We start from the raw sequence: 19,716 nt of genomic DNA, 5'->3' as shown, positions 1-19,716 counted from the left end.
AACAAGGACTACTCTCAGTCCAAAAAGAGACTCGGGGAATTTTTAAACCTGCCTCAGCACAGGCCTCTAGCTATCCCTCCTGTTCTGGAGATTGTAGATGATGTTTTCTTGGAATCCAGCCTTACCCTGGATACTTTGCTTCCAATTTCCAGGAAGCCTGACAGGTACTATAGAGTACCTGACTCACAAATTCCTTTTCAAGAATCCTACTGCGGATCCAGAGACCATTTCCCAAGGACCAAAAGGCATTAAAGGCTACTACTCCTAAGAATCCTACCCCTTCTGACAGGGATTCTAGGGCTTTAGACAGATGGGGTAAGAAGGTATACACCTCTGCTACTCTGGCCATTAGGGCTTTAAATTACCAGTTTCATATGTTAAAGTATCAGTAGCATATTATGGGGCTAATTAAACAAAAAATGATGTTGATTCCTGACTGTGCAGAACACAAAGATTTACAAGAGTTAATGCATTCTGTTGACCAAGTTGGTAAACATATTTTGCAGTGTAGTTTTGATGCTTTAGAAGCATCTTGTAGGGCTGATGTCACTGGGTCTGTTCTTAGAAGGCATGCTTGGCTTAAGGAACAAAACTTGCCAGATCATGTCAAAGCAAAATTACTGGATGCACCATTAAACCAAGAGCGCCTATTTGGCAATAAAGCAGAAGTTGTTCTTAAAAGGATGGAGGAGAAAGCTAAATCTATGCAAACTGTTTAAGATTTCTTACAAGTACAACCACCTAGATTCAGTAGGCACTGGCCTTCAAAGAACTTGTCCTTTCCAGTTCCTTCCAGGCCTTCTCAGTCCAAACCCAGGGGTAGCAGACCTCCAAGACTTCAGTCTGATGTTATGCACAGATCTAAGCAGTGGGGTGCTCCTTCGTTGAAAACAGGGAGTAATACGCCACCCCCTATGGTAAACTTGCACAATGACTTATCCTTAACTCCCCCAAACCTTGTTCAAGTACTTGCACCTTTAGGAGGACAACTCGCCCTGCATGCAGAAAACTGGAAATACATTACCCAAGACAAATGGGTGTTAAACTTTGTTTCCAGATACAGATTCCACTTCCACTCACTCCCAACCCTAAGTGGATGGCCAGACCTCCCCCCCAAACCAGTGGGCGGAGGCCCAAAAGCAAGTACTTTCTCTCCTCAGCATCAAGGCTATTCAACCTGTCCCAGCAGAACAAAGGGGATAGGGCTTTAAACCTGTCCCAGCAGAACAAAGGGGGACAAGGCTTTTATTCAAGACTGTTCCTGGTTCCCAGAAAAGAAAACTCCTGGTGTCCAATCCTAGATTTATATATTCTCAACACCTTTCTGGTGGTTCCAAAATTCAAATTGCTAACTCTCCAACAGCTGCTTCCTACGCTAGCCAAGGATGCCTGGCTGGCAACCCTAGACTTAAAAGAAGCACCTGCACATCCCCATAAGGGAATCTTGCAGGAAATACCTTTGCTTCAGGGTAGGCTCTCTATGCACTATCAGTTCTCTGCACTTTCCTTTGGCTTGTCTACTGCGCCAAGGGTATTCACAAAGTGCCTAGCTCCAGTCATTGCTTTTTGAAGGCAGAGAAGTATTCAGATTTACCCATACTTGGATGATTGCCTGATTCAGGTGGAAAGTCAGGACTTGCTACTACAGCACCTGGCATTTGTAAAGAGACTTCTAACGTCAGTGGGGTACACCATCAACGAAAAAAAATCACACCTAGTACCCTGCCAACAGATTGTATTCCTGGGAGCAAGCTTGAACACAATTACCCAGATGGCATTCCTCACTCGAAAAACAGATTTATTTGACAACTTACTTCAACCTACTGGCCACAAAAACCCAGCTGTCTGCAAGGAAAATACTGCAAGCTCTGGGGTTCATGGCCTCTTGCAGTCGGTTATTTCCATATGCAAGACTGCATATGAGGAAACTTCAATAGTATCTAAAAAGTCTATGTTGTCAACATTCTCAGGACCTGGAAACAGTAATTGCTTTCATTCCATGTCTAAGGGCAGAGTTCCTTTGGTAGGCAGAGGCCTGCAACTACAACAAGGGACTCTCTTTCACTCTACCCCTTGCCGCCCAAACCCTAACAACAGACGCATCAGACTATGCATGGGGGGGCTCACATGTCAGGGCAGTGTATTCAGGGCAAATGGAACCCAAAGCAGATGCACCTGCATATCAATCAAAAATAAATGATAGCTGTACGGAATGCTCTGACAGCCTTCAAAGGTCTTATTCTCCCAGGACAACTATTGGTAAAGACAGACAACACCGCAGTTATGTGGTACATAAACAAGCAGGGGGGAATCCATTCCTACCCACTCTGCAGACTAGCCATGGCTCTGTGGTACACTGCCTTGAGCAACTATGTGCACCTACAAGCTCAATTCCTGCCAGGCAAACTAAATTCACTGACAGACGACTTAAGCAGAAATCTCATGGACCCACACAAATGGAAACTGGAACCCAAAATATTCATGGTTTTGGGGAACAGATGGGGGACACCAGAGGTGGACCTGTTTGCTTCCCCTCAGAACTATCAGTTGAACAAATACTGCACCAGAAATCCCCACAGCCAAGCTTGGAAGGTGGATGCCCTGTCCTTTTCTTGGGAAAGCCTCTCAGTCTATGCCTTTCCCCCTTTGCCTCTCCTCTCGAAGGTTCTACTAAAGATCAAACAGGACAAGCCAAGGGCAATCCTGATTGCACCAGACTGGCCACGCCAGCACTGGTATCCTCTTTTGCTCAGTCTGACAGTGCTACAATCATGGCACATGCCTCAGACCCCTTCCCTGCTTTCCCAGCAGGGGGGCCAAATTCTGCACCCACAGCTTCAGACCTGGAACCTTGCAGCTTGGCTAATCCCCTGAACTCACCTCTAGCAACCCTCAGTAAGCAGTTGCTGGATGTCATCCTTGAGGCAAGGAGGCCCAGTACTAGAAAATCCTATTCAGAAAAGTGGAAAAGATACTGTTCCTGGAGCCAGTCTCAAGGGATGGGCACAACTGTGCCCAGCTTAGCTCATATAGTAGATTACTTAACAGAAATGCTCCACAAGGGCCTATCCTTCTCTTCAATTAAGATTCATGCCTCTGCCATCGCAGCTCATTATAATGCTGAGCCACCCCTCTTCTCTCATCCTCTGGTAAAAGAGTTCCTTAGAGGGACTCCAGCCTGGGACCTTAACTTTGTATTGGAAAAACTTACACTTACCCCCTTTGAACCGGCTGCTACAGCAGAGTTGAAATTCCTCTCGTGGAAAACAGCTTTACTTCTAGCCATCACTTCAGCAAGAAGAGTGTCTGAACTGCAGGCCCTTATGGCAGTGGAACCCTTCAATGTGAAGTTGTTCTATCTCGCCATTTTGTTCTTACACGTGGGTCCGAATCGGCCGCTTTCAAGCTCAAACACTCAGAGAAGCTTGAGACCTAGTGTATATCCCATGATGCTCTACTGTGAATTCCCAGATCTAGTTTGCCGCTGCAACGGATCAACAGCTCGTCGGAGGAAGCTCGGGCCAATGATTTAAAATTTTCTGTATTTATAGGATTTTTTTGTCTTTAAATTAGTATTACACATACTTAGATTTCAACCTTTATTATAGTATTAAGGTTTTTGCCTGTTAGTATAACATTCTTAGGATTTTCTAAAAAGTTTTTCTTCAGGGCTTTAGTCCTCTTTTTCTTGGGCGTGACAGGTCTCTGTCAGCTATTGTGTGTGTGTGTGTTTATCTTCTTATATAATCTAGTGTGCATCATATATCTAGTGTGGTAGTTAATATTAGATATTTAGTGTGTTTATAAATATATATATATATATATATATATATATATATATATATATATATTTATATTTCCGTAGGAAGTTAGTTAGTACTAGTTTGTTGTTATAGTTAAAAGTAACTAATTTTCTTAGACAAATAAAAATTCAGGGACCTGAATTATTTAAAATCTCAGAGAAACAAATGTCAGGGTTCAAAAGGTGTGAGTGTGGTCAAAAGATGTCTGTTACAGACAACCACTCGACCTGCGTTTACTGTTTGGGTTCTGTACACCTACAAGAGGGTGTGGTCTATCTGCCACTCCTTTAGTGCCAGGGTTCTCTTGGAAAGGCGGAGGAAGCTGGTAGATAGAGGACTCCTGAAGCCTGATTTTCAGGCTACCTTAGACAAGGCTGACCTCTCTTCCAAGGCTTTGAAGGGGTCGAAGTCTTCCAAGGGATCCTCGGAGCCCAAGTCATCGGCTCCGAGTTCCTCTGGTATGGTTCATGCATCGGCTCCACAGGCTTTGGAGCCGTGTATCGACCCTCTACCTCGGAGCCCAGTTGTGAAACCGATATTGGAGACTCCGCAGTCTCCAATTCTTCAGTCGGTTCCATCTTCGGCTCCTTTGACCCATCCCTCGACACATTCTTCGAGGCTTTCCGATGTGGATCTGGACCGAGTGGTTAAGAGGCTGTTAGAGAACCCGGCCCTGGCCAAAATGCTGTCTGCTTCGAGCCACTCTGCTTCAAAGCCTGAAACCCCAGCCATAACTTCTCCACCTCCTCCTCCAAAGCCAATCGGGCATTCGGAGCCGGGGCAGGCAGAACCGATGTTGGTAGAGCCCTCAGAGCCGAGGTTCGATCCACCTCCCTCGGCTCCATCGACCTTGATCTCCTCGGTTCCGACCGGGGAATCTCTGGGCCGACAGTCCCTCTCTGGCTCCAGGGTGGAATGTCGAACCGATACCTCGGTCCCGACCCTTCCACTCGGGGCTTCGGCGCAGGTGGCCTCGGCTCCGTCCTCTGGATCGGAGCGGGGGGTCTCGGCTCGGGGAGAGCTGCCGGCCTCTTCAGAGCCTATGGACTTCTTGGATCGAGATTCTGGTGCCTTCAATGCCATGAGAAAGGTCATGTCTGCTAAGACCACTACCTCCTCAGATCTGTCTTCCTCTCTCCCTAAGGGGCCTCGTTCTACCTCTTCCCCGCAGATCCCCACCAAGCGTCGAGATCCAGGGCCTCAGGTATCCCCATTGGGTGGCCCCTCCTCTCTAGGGACTTCACCGGATGCTCCCACCGATGAAGTACCTAGGAGAGATTGTGCAAGAGGAGGCACTTGGATTCCCCACAGGAATCCCTGACATCGGATACCGACTTGGAGGAATCAGAAGGGTCCCATGATCCCCCTCAGAGGATGTCTCATTTGCAGACATATTGGAAATCCTAAGGCAGAGGGGTGATTATCAGTCCCTTGCCCCTACTGAGGACGAGTCAGTCCTCCTGAAGACCTTTGGATCTCAACCATCCACCTTCTGGGTTTCTCTGCCCTTCGATGAACTGATGGAGCTGGTTGCTCGAAGGGCATGGGAGTCCCCTGATTCAGTGGAACCGGTCCCTCAGAGGCCCAACAAGTTTATTACTTCCCCTACTGATAAGGCCTTTCTAACAAAGGGAGTCCCGGTTGATGCCATGGTGGTGGTGGCAGCCACCAAGAAAGAGATGTCGGAAACCTCTTCTGCTGTCCATCCTCCTAATAGAGATTCTAGGACTATGGACAGGTATGGGAAATGCATATTTAGTTCTGTGGCATTTTCCATGAGATCGCTCAACTACCTGACACATTTTACCCGTCTTCAACGAGATCTCCTCAGAGAGCTGGGAGATACTCTCCAGGGTAACACAGCTGATGCAGTTTCTAAGAAGGTGACTGCACAACTCAACACCCTCAATTCTATAGTAAACTCATCCATGCGACTCATTTCTTATGCTGCCGATGGATCGAGTAGGGCGGCAGGCTCAGCGATAGCTCTGCGGAGACAGTCCTGGATGTGCCTTTGCTCCTTTGCTTAAGCCTTTAAATCTTCCTTCGTCAATACCCCATTCGATGGATCTGCCTTGTTCGGACCCAAAGTTAAGGAGACACTTACTAGGTGTGAACAAGAAGGAAAGACTCTGTCTGCCGTTGGAGTCCATTTTTCCACTCCGACTAAACCGTACCCCAAAGGGCAATGTAGTGGGAAAATGTGGTTCCGGAAACCCCAAGGAGCTTTCCAAAACACACCTACTGATACCCCCTTTAGGGGCAGAGGAGGGGGCAAAAACAGAAGACGCCATCCAAATGGCAGAGGCGGTCCACAAAACCAGGGCGACAGGGAAAAGTTCTCTGGGAAGCCCTATCAGCGTTCCTGAAAGGAAGCCCGGCTGTCCTACTCTGGAGGCAGTCAGGGGTTGCTTGGCTTTATACCCAAACGCCTGGCTAACCATTACAATGGATTCTTGGGGAAAAAGCATCATTGCCAGAGGTTACTACATTCCCTTTACAACCCCCCCCCCCCATGTGTACAAGGATCCCAGATGTTCCACCCAGTCTGAGAGAACTAGCAGCCATAGAAATCCAAAACCTGCTAGACAAAGGAGTCATCCAGCCAGTCCCGGTGGACCAAATAGGATCCGAAACTTACTCAAGGTTCTTTTTAGTTCCAAAGAAAACAGGGGACTGGAGGCCCATACTAGACCTCAGCAAGTTCAACACCTTCGTCAAGATGGAGAAGTTCTGGATGGTCACGATGCAATCAATTCTCCCGTTCTTAGCAACAGGTGATTGGATGTGCTCTATAGATCTCAAGGATGCTTGCTATCATATCAAAATGGACAGATCATCCAGAGATCACCTGCGTTTCCAGCTGGGGGCCAGTCATTACCAGTTCAGAGCCCTGCGCTTTGGTCTTACCACAGCCCCCCAGGGTGTTCACCAAATGTATGGCAGTGGTCACGGCTCACCTGAGACGGTTGGGATTCTGGGTGTTTCCATATCTGGACGACTGGCTCCTCACCGCCACCTCTAGACATCAACTAATACAAGCAAGAGACTACACCATAAATCTTTGTTCCCAGTTGGGTATAACCCTAAACTTCAAAAAATCTGCGTTATCGCCCTCACACATATTACATTTATAGGGGCAGAACAGGACACCATCATTGCAAGGATCACATTGCCCTAATCACGAATCGTATCGCTAAAAAATCAACTATCCAGCCTGTTGGTCCGGAACAAAGCTCCTGCGTCCCAAATACTGCAGCTTTTAGGCACAATGGCAGCCACACTGATTGCTGTTCCATTAGGTCAAATGCACATGCGAATACTCCAGTGGCTACTGTTCATGCAGTGGTCTTACCAACATCTCCCCATGTCACACGAGATCCGAATTTTTGCAAGAAGGATCTCAATTGGTGGTTGAACAGCGACCAAGTGATAATCAGACGTCCCTTTGTTCTTCCCCAAACCGCAGCCACAGTGACCATGGATGCTTCCCTGATAGGGTGGGGGGGGGGCTATTTCAGGGGAAAGACTGTCCAAGGCACTTGGTCAATCATGGATACACATTTGCATATAAATGTCCTAGAGCTGAGAGCGATGTTCCTAGCATTGCAACACTTTCACGATTCTCTTCCTCTAGGTACAATTGCTATCCAGACAGGCAACATGTCGGTAGTCTAGTATATCAACAAGCAAGGGGGAACCAGATCATATCCCTTATGCTGGGAGGCCCTAAGAATTTGGCAGTGGGCTGTATCCACCAGACGCTTTCTGATAGCAATGCACATCCTGGGGTCATCCAACGTGATAGCGGACAAACTAAGCAGAGCCATGTTGTTGCCTCACGAGTGGTCTCTCAAACAGAAGGTGGCGGAAGAGATCTTCCACAGATGGGGCCAGCATTGCTGCGACCTATTTGCATCTCCAGTGAATGCCAAATGCAGCAGCTACTTTGCCCTTTATCCCCCACCGAGGAACAAACCGAGGGACGCACTCATACACGATTGGCCCCCCGGGCCTCTTATATGGCTTTCCGCCAATATCCCTAATTCCCAAATTCATGCAGAAAGTCAAAAGTCTGGGAAGGGCTGTGATCTTGATACCCCATCTTGGCCTCGACAGATTTGGTACCCCTTCCCGCGGAAGTATCAAGTGGAAGAACCATGGATCCTGAACCCAGTGCCGGATCTTCTGACTCATTCGTCGGGAGTTCTTCATCCCTCCCTCACCTCCCTAAAACTGACAGCTTGGCTGCTCCAATTCCCACATTAGCCAGGTCTCAAGATTTGTTTTCTGCAGTCCAGCATATTATAGTTTCCTCTCATAAACTATCTACCAGGAAGCTATACAATAGCAAATGGAAACGGTTTGTTCACTGGGCTTCTCAACATGACATTGATCCTTATGTAGCACCTGTTCATATCATCTTAGAGTTATTATCTTCCTTTTTCCATAATGGTGCAGCAGCTGCCACCATTAGAGACCAGTTGGCAGCTATTTCCAATTTTCGTGTGGGGTTTAATGGGTCTAACATCATGTCGCATAGACTATGTAAAGCATTCTTAAAAGGAACCCACCATCTCAGACTACCTATCAGACATCCTGTCTCTCCCTGGAATTTGAATCTGGTTTTATCCCAATTGATGCTCGCCCCCTTCGAACCCGCTTCATCCTGTCAATTAAAGTTCTTGTCTTGGAAAACTATATTCCTGGTAGCCATTACATCTGCACGTAGGGTCTCTGAACTTCAAGCCTTGTCTTCCAAACCCCCATATTTGATTTTTCACCCCGATAGATTCTTCCTTAGGACTAATCCTACCTTTCTTCCCAAGTTCTGTTCAGAAACTAACTTAAATCAGTCCATTGAGCTTCCAACCTTCTTCAGGTACCATACCAACAGACTGGAATATATGTTACACAAACTTGATGTACACAGACAACTGAGGTTCTATCTAGATAGAACGAAAGATTTCAGACAATCGGATCAACTTTTCATCTCTTACGCAGAAAATAAGAAAGGTTTTGCAGTATCAAAAATCACTTTGTCTAAGTGGCTCTCTGACTGCATCAAATCCATTTATGCCTCCACTAGTCAGCCATTAGAATCTAACATCAAGGCCCACTCGACACGAGCTGTTTCTATATCATTAGCTCATGCAGCTCGATTACCCTTCGATACCATCTGTGCAGCTGCCACGTGGTCAAAACCTCACACGTTTATCACTCATTACAAAGTGGATAGGACCTCCAGGGACAGGGCTACCTTTGGTTCCACTGTGCTCAGGAGTGTTCTCCCGTGAACCACCCAGGATCAGGGTGCTTGGGACGCTACCCATGTGTAAGAACAAAACGGCGAGATAGAACAACTTCACATAAAGAAGTTATGTCCTTACCATAATGTTCCATGTGAGTTGTTCATCTCGCCTTTTTGTTCTTACATTCCCGCCCACCTTCCCCCTCCAGTCGAGCAGGATGGTTGCCTTGGTGGATTGGTTGAGTTGTCAGTCTGTATTGCATATTCTGTTTTTCCTATCTACAATCTTTTAGCTACCTTCATAGGTAGACACTATAGTTTCATTTCTTCCTGTAGGCTGTCTTGGTTGCAGCATACTAGATCTGGGGATTCACAGTAGAGCATCATGGGATATACACTAGGTCTCGAGCTGCTATGAGAGTTTGAGCTTGAAAGCGGCCGATTCGGAGCCGAGGGATCGGCTCTGACCCACGTGTAAGAACAAAAAGGCGAGATGAACAACTCACATGGAACATTATGGCAAGGACATAACTTCTTTTTATCTTCCATGCGTACAGGGATTCCCTCAGGACTAACCCATCTTTTATGCCCAAGGTGGTATCTAGTGTGACTTTAAACCAGTCCACTCATTTGCCTACTCTTTCCCCTAATCCTCAAAATAAAGGGGAAAAGATACTGCATTCTCTAGATGTGCACAGACAGGTTAGATTCTGTTTGGACAGGACTAAGCCCATTAGAAAATCTGACCAGCTGCTAGACAGCTTTGCTGCGGGGGCAGAGGGGAAGGCCATTTCAAAGCAAACCATATCTAAATGCTTAGTACACTGCATCCATTTCTGCTACAAGCACCATGGAAAACCTACCCCACAGGGGATAAGAGCACATTTCACTAGGGCTACATCTACCTCTACTGCATTTCTCAGAGGAGTCCCTACCAGGGACATCCTGGAAGCTGCAACCTTGAGCTCTGTACACACTTTCACCAAGCATTTTCACTTGCCTATCTTTTGTAAATCCAGAGCTGGATTTGCCACAGCAGTCTTACAGGACCTGATTGCCAGGCCTAATGCTTCTTAATCTACCTCCACCCTTCCTTAGCTTTGGGAATCAACCCAAATGTGATGACTGCAACAGTGAAACACAAAGAACATAGTACAGTTGTGTACACTTACCATAAATGTAGATGTTCGAGTGTATTCACTGTTGCAGTCCTGGTGACCGTCCCTCCAGCCCCTGATTGTCTTTGCTTTCACCTATCCGTTTTGGTTTGGCATATCTTATACTATGTGTATTTGCATTTTGCTGGGGGTGTTCCACACCATATAATTGCTTCCTATTTTGGGGGCACCTGACATCTGAGGCAAGAAAAACTGGTGTTATGACGTCGGCTGCATGTTTTATACCCTTGACGACCTGACGTCATGGAAGAAGTGACAGCATCCAACGCAGAAATCCCAAGACTCTGGTATTCAGGGCGGCTGAGGGCTACCTGCAGGCAGATAACCCAAATGTGATGACTGCAACAGTGAATACACTCGAACATCTACATTTATGGTAAGTGTACACAAATGTACTATTCTCAGTCTACCCCGATGTGCCACAGAACCAAAGAACAGAGGCTGTTTCTCAGATTCACAACCTGCGCTGTCAGGGCTCTATGGAACCTGTACCCGAACACTAGATAGGAAAAGGATTTTACTCCAGGCTATTCCTGGTCCCCAGGAAAGAAGGTTTTTGGCACTCTGTCCTGCATCTGTCCATCCTGAATCAGTACCTCCTAGTCCCAAAATTCAAAATACTTAATTTTCAAAAACTTCTTTTCATGATCATTCCTCAGGCACTAATGGTCACCTTAGACCTGAAAGATGCCTACTTACACATTTCTGTAGAAGAATCTTGCAGAAGTTTTCTTCACTTCAGATCAGGTACCTGTCACTTTCAGTTCTCTGCACTTCCATTTGGCTTGTCTGCTGCTCCCAGGATCTTCACAAAATGTTTGGCCCTTGCGATCACCTTCTGCAGAACGAGAGGCATCCAGATTTACTCTTATCTGGGCAGCTGCCTCATTCAAGCCACAAGTCAGTCAAAGCTCCTCAAGGATCTGGCCTTCACCCAGACCCTACTCTCTTCCCTAAGGTTCATCATAAACCTCAGCAAATCCAACAAACCCCCCCCTCCACCAGGATAGTTTTCCTGGTGGCTCTGCTGGATTCTTCCCTCCAGAAGCCCTGTTTTCCACCAGGCAAGGCCTCCTTCTTAACCCACTACTTCCAGGACATTATGCAAAGGCATTACCTTTCATAGGTGTTTACTAGGCTAACAACCACAAGGGCCTTTTTAAGCCTAGCCATGCATCCCAAATCTCTGACAAGTTCTGATACCCTTGATAAGTGTAAGAATGGGCCTGGGAGATGAACCATTTACAGGTTACCTGTGCCCATTAGAGACATAGGTGCCAGACCAGGGATGAATTTGCAGTTTTCCATCCAATTTGCAAGTTGCACGTGAATTGGGTTAGGGAGGATCTCTGCTTCACATGGATGGGGAGCCTGTTCCATAGATGGGGTAGTCTCTGGGATACATACCTATCTCTCCAGCAGGTCCTATTTGTATCACAGGCAAGGTTTAAGTCTTTAGAATGGGTAATTATGGTGCTGTTTGTTTTGTGGATGTGCAGGAGGTCCATTAGAGTGGGGTCTTTCAGTGCCCTGTATGCCGGGCATAGATCTCCCTTCAAACGTCTGTAGGAGAGAGAATGCAGGGATAGGGCCTTGAGGTGGTCTGCATAGGACATTTTACTTACACCCTGTGTTCTTTTAGTGAGGAACCTCTGTGGACATTCCAGTTGTTGGATATGCCTGGATAGGTACATACCAAAGGGGGCATTGTACTCCATGATAGGCCTGATGAATGCCGAATACAGTAGAACAGTGACTTCCTTCAACATAGATGCCATACCTTTGTTTCTAAGTTGCACAACATAGGATAATTGCCTCACCACTGTAGACCCGTGATGGTCAAAGGCTAGATTACTATCTATGTATGTCGCTAAGTCCCAGACTCTTGGGTCAACTCTAAGTGGTGTGTTGTCAATATGATAGTTACCATGGATGGATGGACTTACCAAAGGATACTATTATGCATTTCTTGGCATATAGTTTTAGTTTATGGATCTGACACTAGTTATTTGTCTGTGTTAGCCCCTCCTGGAGAACATTTGTAACAGTGTGAGATTTAATGATAGCTCCTAATTTGCAATCATTTGCAAATTTAGTCAGCCAGAGACCGCTGACATTGGCCTTGATTTCTGAGAAGTAAATCCCAAAAAGGAGCGGTCCAAGAACTGATCCCTGAGTGACTTCATTTGTGACTGGACTCTTTGTAGTGGTGGACTCCCCAGTCCTAACTTCCTGGGTCCTGTCTGTGAGCCAGCTGGCTGTCCACTGGCTGACATATGGGTTTGTACCTAACTGCTTGAGTTTGTCCACAATGCCCAAGTGGGGTATTGTGTCAAATCCCTTGGCCAGGTCAAGGTAGGCAGTGTAAACGATTCTGCCCTCATCCATTGCTTTGGTGACCTTCTCAAAGAAGTCCATCAGGTTGAGTAGGCATGATCTGCCTTTGATGAAACCAGACCGAGTTGGGTCCAGTGTCTGGAGGTTTACTATATCTCTAATAATCATCTCCATGATAATTCTTTCTGTGGCTTTACATATAAGACTAGTGCGACATATGGGTCTGTAGTTTCCAGAGTCTGTAAATGGCCACCTTTGTGCAGAGGGATGACTGTTGCCTTTCTCCATTCATGAGGCATGAAGCCTGTTTGGAGGCTACAGTTAAATAGCAATTCCAGAGGCCCTGATAGGTCATGTTTCATGCTATTTAGAAGGCATTGATGCAGTGTTCTTAGTCATAGAGAGAGCATTAAGGACGTGTTCCCTAACTGATAGTAGGGGGAGATATTTGATATTTCCTGAGGGAAGATTGAGAGGGAGAGAAGTTGGAGGTGAATTTATCAGCCAGGAGGTTTGCTGCATCTTCTGGCACAGTATAGGTGGCTGCATTCACAGTGAGCTCTGCACGCAATTGTGTATTGCCTTTGAGGTTGCGGACATATCTAAAGTAGGGTTTTTGGTTGCCCTTGGCTCAAATTTGGCTTTGGTAGACTTTGTCTTCTGAGTTGTTTTAGTTTGAGAGTGCTTTTATCCTGCTGGGTGGTATTTTTGCCATGATTTTCTTCCTCCTGTTATACAGCCTATTGATTTTGTGATTAAACCAGGGTGGTTTGTTTTTTGAGTTAGTTTGTACTTCTTCCTGGTGGGTACAGCTGTCTCTGTGCAGGTGTTAACATGCTTGTATAGGGTTTCTGTGAACAGTTCTGCATAGGCAGCATTGCTGTCAAGGTTTATGGGGGCTTGAAATTTTGCCACGTTCTCACTTAATAGCAGGGGGTTAACCATAGAATAATTCTTGAATATTCCAGGTTTAGCTGAGGGTCCATGTTTTATTTTTACTTCAAAGGAAATCATTTTGTGGTCTGACCTTACCAGGGAAGGCATTACAGTAGGGGGTGTGCAGCAGTGTCCCATATTAGTGAGGACCAAATCCAGTATGGTTTCACCTTTGATTGGTGTATTGACTGTCTGGTCCAGGGAGTTTGTGTTTATGAAATGCAGGAATCTCTGTGCATGTACAGTACCACGATTAATGGAAAGAAATATAACGCTGCTGACTATTTCAATTGTAGCACGTGTAGAGTGGTATATTTTATAGGTTGCAATTGTAAACCTATAAAGTGGTACATTGGGCAGACGGTTAAGAAGTGGGTAATGGAGCATCTAAGGGGATATAAGAAATGGTAGGTTAATCTTAATTCATGAAGTGTAAGTTCATAAGTTGTTTGGGGGTTTGTATGCAAGTTTCTCTGGGTGGACACTTTAAATGTTTTTTAGCTAATGTTTGCTGTGACACTTTCAAAACATTTGAAGTGCCATAGTGTTTATAGTTCAGTGAGGTATGGTGGGTTTTTAATTGAATTCAATTGAGCTTAATTGTATTTAATTGAAGTATTGTGTTAAATGATTGGATAATTGTGTTAATTTGTGATTAAAAATAAGGCTGTCTGAATGATGTAATTGTTCCCTGGAAGGCAAACAGCTGAGGTACTAGGAAACATCAATAAAAGTTTGGCAGCTATTTGGTTTTGGCCCCGTTGTGTTTTTCTAGTTTTTTCTTTTTGATTTTGTGGTTCGTTTATGTCTTATAGGATTCCCAGTTAATAGCAAATGGTATTGGGTTGAATGGTTAGTGTTTCTAATAAGTTTGAATACATGGTATGGGTATGAGTTTCAGCCAGGGAATTCCTCAGTGCACTGGGCTACATGGCACCTTGTATACTAGAGATCCTTCTGGCCAGGTTACACATGAGGAAGCTTCAGTGGTACCTCAAGAATCTGTGGTGCCAGCACTCCTGGTGCCTGGAGACGGAAATCCAACTAATTCACTTCCCAAGGGGGGAATTAGCATAGTGGGCATGAGCATTTGCACAGAACTAGGTCTCCCTTTCAGGTTCATCGGTCAGGGCCAAACCTTAACTATGGATGCATCAGACACAGTCCGGGGAGCCCAACTCCAGCACCTCCTATCCCAGGGCAGATGAGAAGAGCAGTTCAGACACAAGCACATAAGTTGGAAGGAAGTGATGGCAGTAGAGAAGGGCGTGATGGCCTTCAAGGATCACTGGAATCTGGGGGGGTCTTATCAAAACAGACAGCACAACAGTCATGTGGTACAAAAGCAAGGGGGCACCCACTCCTACCGTCTTTGCCAGGTGGCAGTGCAGATCTGGTAGACAGCTGATACTATGGGGTTGCACTTGATGGAGATTAGTATTTAAAGTAAAAACAGCAATGTTCAGGCAAAAACTAATAGCAATCATAATCCCTGAGAAGTATTCATTTATATCAAAGGCATTTTTCTTTGTATTTATTATTGTATTGTATTTCACTATAAGCAGGTGTCAGTTCCAGCAATGTATCATACATATGATTGGTTTGCAGAGCTATGCACAGAGTTATAAGTTGCCATTTTATTATTTAGGTTTTTAATTCCTTAAGTAACAGGGTTGTAGATGAAAAAAGACGACCTTAAATGTTGTTGTCTTTTGGATTTCCCTGTTAGAGGTTGCCACAGAACTCCAGTCCACTAATGATTGGCAGTAGATTTTCACTGTGCCGAGTTGCCAGCTTGACGCCCAACCTTTAACGAAGGCACGCCCATTCACGCATGTCTTTCGGAATGCCACTCGACCCGAGGGAGGAAATGCAGACTCCACACAGAAGGCACTCCCCGCACACTAGCTGAGAATCGAATGGGAGAACCTCTTGCTGTGAGGCAACAACGCTGCCGCTGCACCACCGTGGATTACTAAATACATAATTTAAATTAATTTAATTTAAAAAATATCTTCCTTAAATGTTAATAGTCTGTATGTTAAGAGTTTTTAGTATAACAATGTAAAATTGAAATTTTAAACAAGTTCAGACATTTTTCTGTAAATGTTTTGCAAACAGTTTTCCACATCTTGGAAGCTGTAGAAGCTAAACACTATGGTATCAAACAACACTTTTTCTTTTCTGACAGACTTGAACTTTAACATTGTAACAAGCAGTTCCTTTGGGGATTTTTTTCTTTTGAGATATTTCTAGAAATATGGCAATGATGTTTATTTGCATACTGTAAACACTCTGTCTCTCAGGCTGTGCTGTTTATAGTACAAGCATCTTTTTCAGTTTTCTCCAGCATGTTCTTAGGTTTCAGTTGATAGCATGTAAAAGTTGCTTGTTTTTTGAGATTCTTAATGCAAGTGTCAAAGAAGAGCATTTGTTCAGTTGTTTGTTTAATGAGTAGCAACATGTCCAGCACAGTGTATTCTACATAAACAATAAAAGTACATTTTTTTCTCACGTACCATGACATTTCATAATGTCCCTCAATGTGTAGTGCACACACTCTGCCTTGTGAGGGGGATGCAAAAAAAATGTGTGGCATATTCTGTTATGAAATATGAAGCGAAGTATGAAATTATGTGTAACAAATTAGCTGTTTGCTACAGTGAGAAGGTTTAAGTTTGGTTGTTTTTTTGGAAAACTTAAGAGCATTTATGTTTAAATATTTTAATCTATATTGTTGTGTGTATGTGTGTGAAAATGCACTGTTAATACTACTATTATAATATATGCAGACAAAAATGTTTTACAGTCTTAGAAAGTACTGTAATGGTAACATTTCTAACTGGAATAAAATTAAACACAATACTGAGGGAAGCTTTACAGAACTTATGCAGACAAGTATAAAAATATATAATACATGTAACTTATAAAGCTTTATTATGCAAATAATTAAAAACATAATTTATTTATAATGTGCAAAATTTTATGATGAAGTATCTAGCCTGCTGTTTAACATTTTTTACTGATAGTCTTATGTTTGTAATGAATAGAGTGCCCTGACTTTACTTTAAAAACTGGAAAAACTAACCTTGTTATATCCAGGTTAATACGTAACAATTGTAGTGCATGATCTATTACAGTTATGTTCCAAAATGTATAAGAAAAACAAGTTTGTTAAACACCTTTGTGATATGAAAAATATGATTAACAGCCTTTTATTGAGCACCCCTTCTCTTGTGCTAGAGCATTAACACTGGTCATTGGCTAGATTAGAAGTGTGGTAGGAAGCACAAATAAGTTTAAAAGCTGTTAACCCTTCATTTAGCCCAATATTTGAAAGTCAGATGGAGTGTTTAATGCCTTTTAAAGTGGTTTGCAGTTCCTGTCCCTGTTCTGCGGTGGTGGTTGTGTGTGTGCCAGTGGCAAGTGTGTTAGTTTTTTAAAACAGTAAAACATTTAGTGCTCTTTCATTTTTTATGCAACTCTTGTAATACATATAAACAAGGAAAGCTCCATGTACTACACAGTCATAATAAGGTCTGTGTAATTATAACAGTTATGTGTTCTCAAAATGGATGTCCAGATTCACCTCCAAAGTTTTGGTCTTAAAGTGAATTTCAGTTTCTTTTCATCCATATTTCAGACTCATAACCAACCTGGTTATGGTCAAATACCCAGTCATAGTTCTGTTATGAGACCACTACATTTTTATTTATGAACCTGACTGTGCTGTAAAAGTAAGCAAACCTCACATTGCCACTTAGATGGGATTCATACAGCAGCAGCAGCATCAGAAACAAGCTCACAGCTTTAAAAGTTATTAACATACAGTCACCAGCAAGCAGCTCAGAAGACCAACTAGCAACTTTAAAATGCTGTTATCACATATTGCACTGCCACACCACTAGCAGTCAGACAAAATAAGTTTTAAAACCTGTCAAGCAACCTCATTTTAAGATAAGTGTTGCATTGGTGCAACTAAAACTGCTGAAATTGTATATAACATTATCATAACGTCTACAGTCATCCATTTGTAACCATTTGTTGTGTTTTTTGAAATAATGTCAAGAAGTCCACTATGAAGTTGCATGTAATAGCTATATTTCTTAGTGCAGGATAATTTCTTCAGTGTGTCCTTTAGCTATTTTTATTTATTTATTTTTTTTGCATTCACATTTGCAGTACTTTTAAGTGTTCGTGGAGCTTTGTTGTGAATAGGAACATGTTTTGTAGACCCCAGGTTTAAGGCAAGTAATGCCAAGCAGCAACAGCAGAGATTTTATTAAATGCTCCCCTACTCTACCACTATAAAGTTGAAAGCTTGCCATCTGAGTGAATTTTTTGAGTTCTGAATGAGCTGTCTCCAACTTGCTAGCTAATGTAACAACTTGAAGGTGAGAATGGTCAGTAAAAGCTTAGCTCAGGCAGTTATGGGGAGGTATTTGCAGTGTAATGCAGATATGTTCATGGTGTTGGAAAAGTCAAAAAGTCAGATGGACTGAAAACTTTTATAAGCAACTCTGTGAATTATATTGGTGATAAAAGAAGACTTCAGTACCACAGTTGGTAAAGCATATTGTAATATCTAAATTAGTATTTTCAATTTTGAAGCCCTTTTTGACTCTTGTATGAGCAAGTTAGTTAATCTGTACAGACTTTGATTTTTCTTTTTTTATTACATTGCTGACTCTCACTTCATTTTGTCACTTAAAATGTAAGGATAGAGGTACCACATGCCCAAATATTTGTTGCCATTAACTACTGCTATGGAGTTATTTTCAGGTTTGGTTATGTTAATTGATCCCGCATTGCTTAAATATTGTAGGCACTTGAGTACACTGTATTTGTTTTCAACAGTGTATTACTAATTTAATATTGTACATCAAGTTTAATAGCTTTCTTCCTTACAGTTGCAGGCACAATTTGTAGGATACAATTATCTGTATACGTCATGATGTTTAGACCTGCTAGATTTTTTTTTAGATTATTAATAAAGCTTGATAATACAAAAATGAACACTGTCTGTGATATAAGCACCTGACTTTATTGAAGATAGTTGAGCACTTTGATCCTACAACAAGAACTTCATCAGAACTACTAAGAATCATTTAACACCGTTTTTTTAAACTAAGCAATCAAATCTTGTGTTCATATTACATACTAAAAGAACTATGAATTACAAAATATAGCAATAAAAAAGCCATTTTAAAATATTCACTCAATTCATAAATTGTAGTAAAATTGTAACATTATTAAATATGAACAGAACATGAAAATATAGCAAAAATAGATTTTACTTAATGAAAAATTGTTTCTCTAACATAAAAAAATAAAAACTTATTAAAGTTTTTACATCCATGCTGATGCTTAACTAAGGCATTAGTAATTTAGATTATGCTTGATGTCATAGGAGTCCTTTCATTCAAGTTCCTTCCAGTTTTCCCAAATAAAAATAATCACATGAAAGACCATTTCCATTTTTAAAGTTTTTTTTATTTTTGAGAGAAGGTTTATATTAATAAGAGAAGTGGCAACTGGGAAATGTACTCATAGAGAGCTAGTTACAGCAGGTGGAATTAAAACATTAAATTATGCCATCTCGTTAACAAAATGTTTTAAAATTAAGGGCAAATTGAGTGTGCTTTTCACAAGTGATTTATATAATGTTTGTTTAAATACATATACAATATTTTCATTATCTAAAATCTGTTTTTAATGTTTTTTTTAATATTTAATATTGTTATAATTTTGGCAGATTTTAAGAAATGAGAGAATATTTTAGTATGGGTTTTAGGTGACTGAATTTTGTAATTGAGTATTTTTTAGCATCTGATTTTATCATGTTATTTGATTACTTATTTTAAATACCATCGTTTAGTGATTCTTAGTTGTTGTTGTGTCTTTCGGCTTTTCCCAGTTAGGGGTCACCAGAGCGGAACTCCGGTCCGCTAATGATTGGCAGTAGATTTTTACGTGCCGAGTTGCTGGCCCTGACGCAAAACCTTCAACGAAGGTACACCCATTCATGCATGTCTCCACACAGAAGACGCTCTAGCTGAGAATCGAACGGGACAACGTCTTACTGTGAGGCGACACCGCTACCGCAGCACCGCCACCGCAGTACCGTTTAGTGATTCTTGGTAGTTTTGATAAAGTAGGATGAAAGCACTTTACTACATTCAATAAAGTGAGTTACTTGTGTTACATTGGA

At 42.9% G+C, this 19,716-nt stretch overlaps 1 protein-coding gene across 1 annotated transcript in view; it reads left to right on the top strand.

Annotated features, from left to right (window-relative positions):
* The window catches only part of FCHSD2 (FCH and double SH3 domains 2), a 3,469,714-nt gene that overhangs the window by 886,227 nt on the left and 2,563,771 nt on the right, over nucleotides 1-19,716 (top strand). The window lies entirely within an intron of this gene.

This window comes from Protopterus annectens, chromosome 5.part0 (assembly GCF_019279795.1).
Source record: "Protopterus annectens isolate FY-2018-M chromosome 5.part0, PAN1.0, whole genome shotgun sequence".
Taxonomy (NCBI): Eukaryota; Metazoa; Chordata; order Ceratodontiformes; family Protopteridae; genus Protopterus; species Protopterus annectens.
This window is presented reverse-complemented; position numbering and strand designations above follow the sequence as displayed.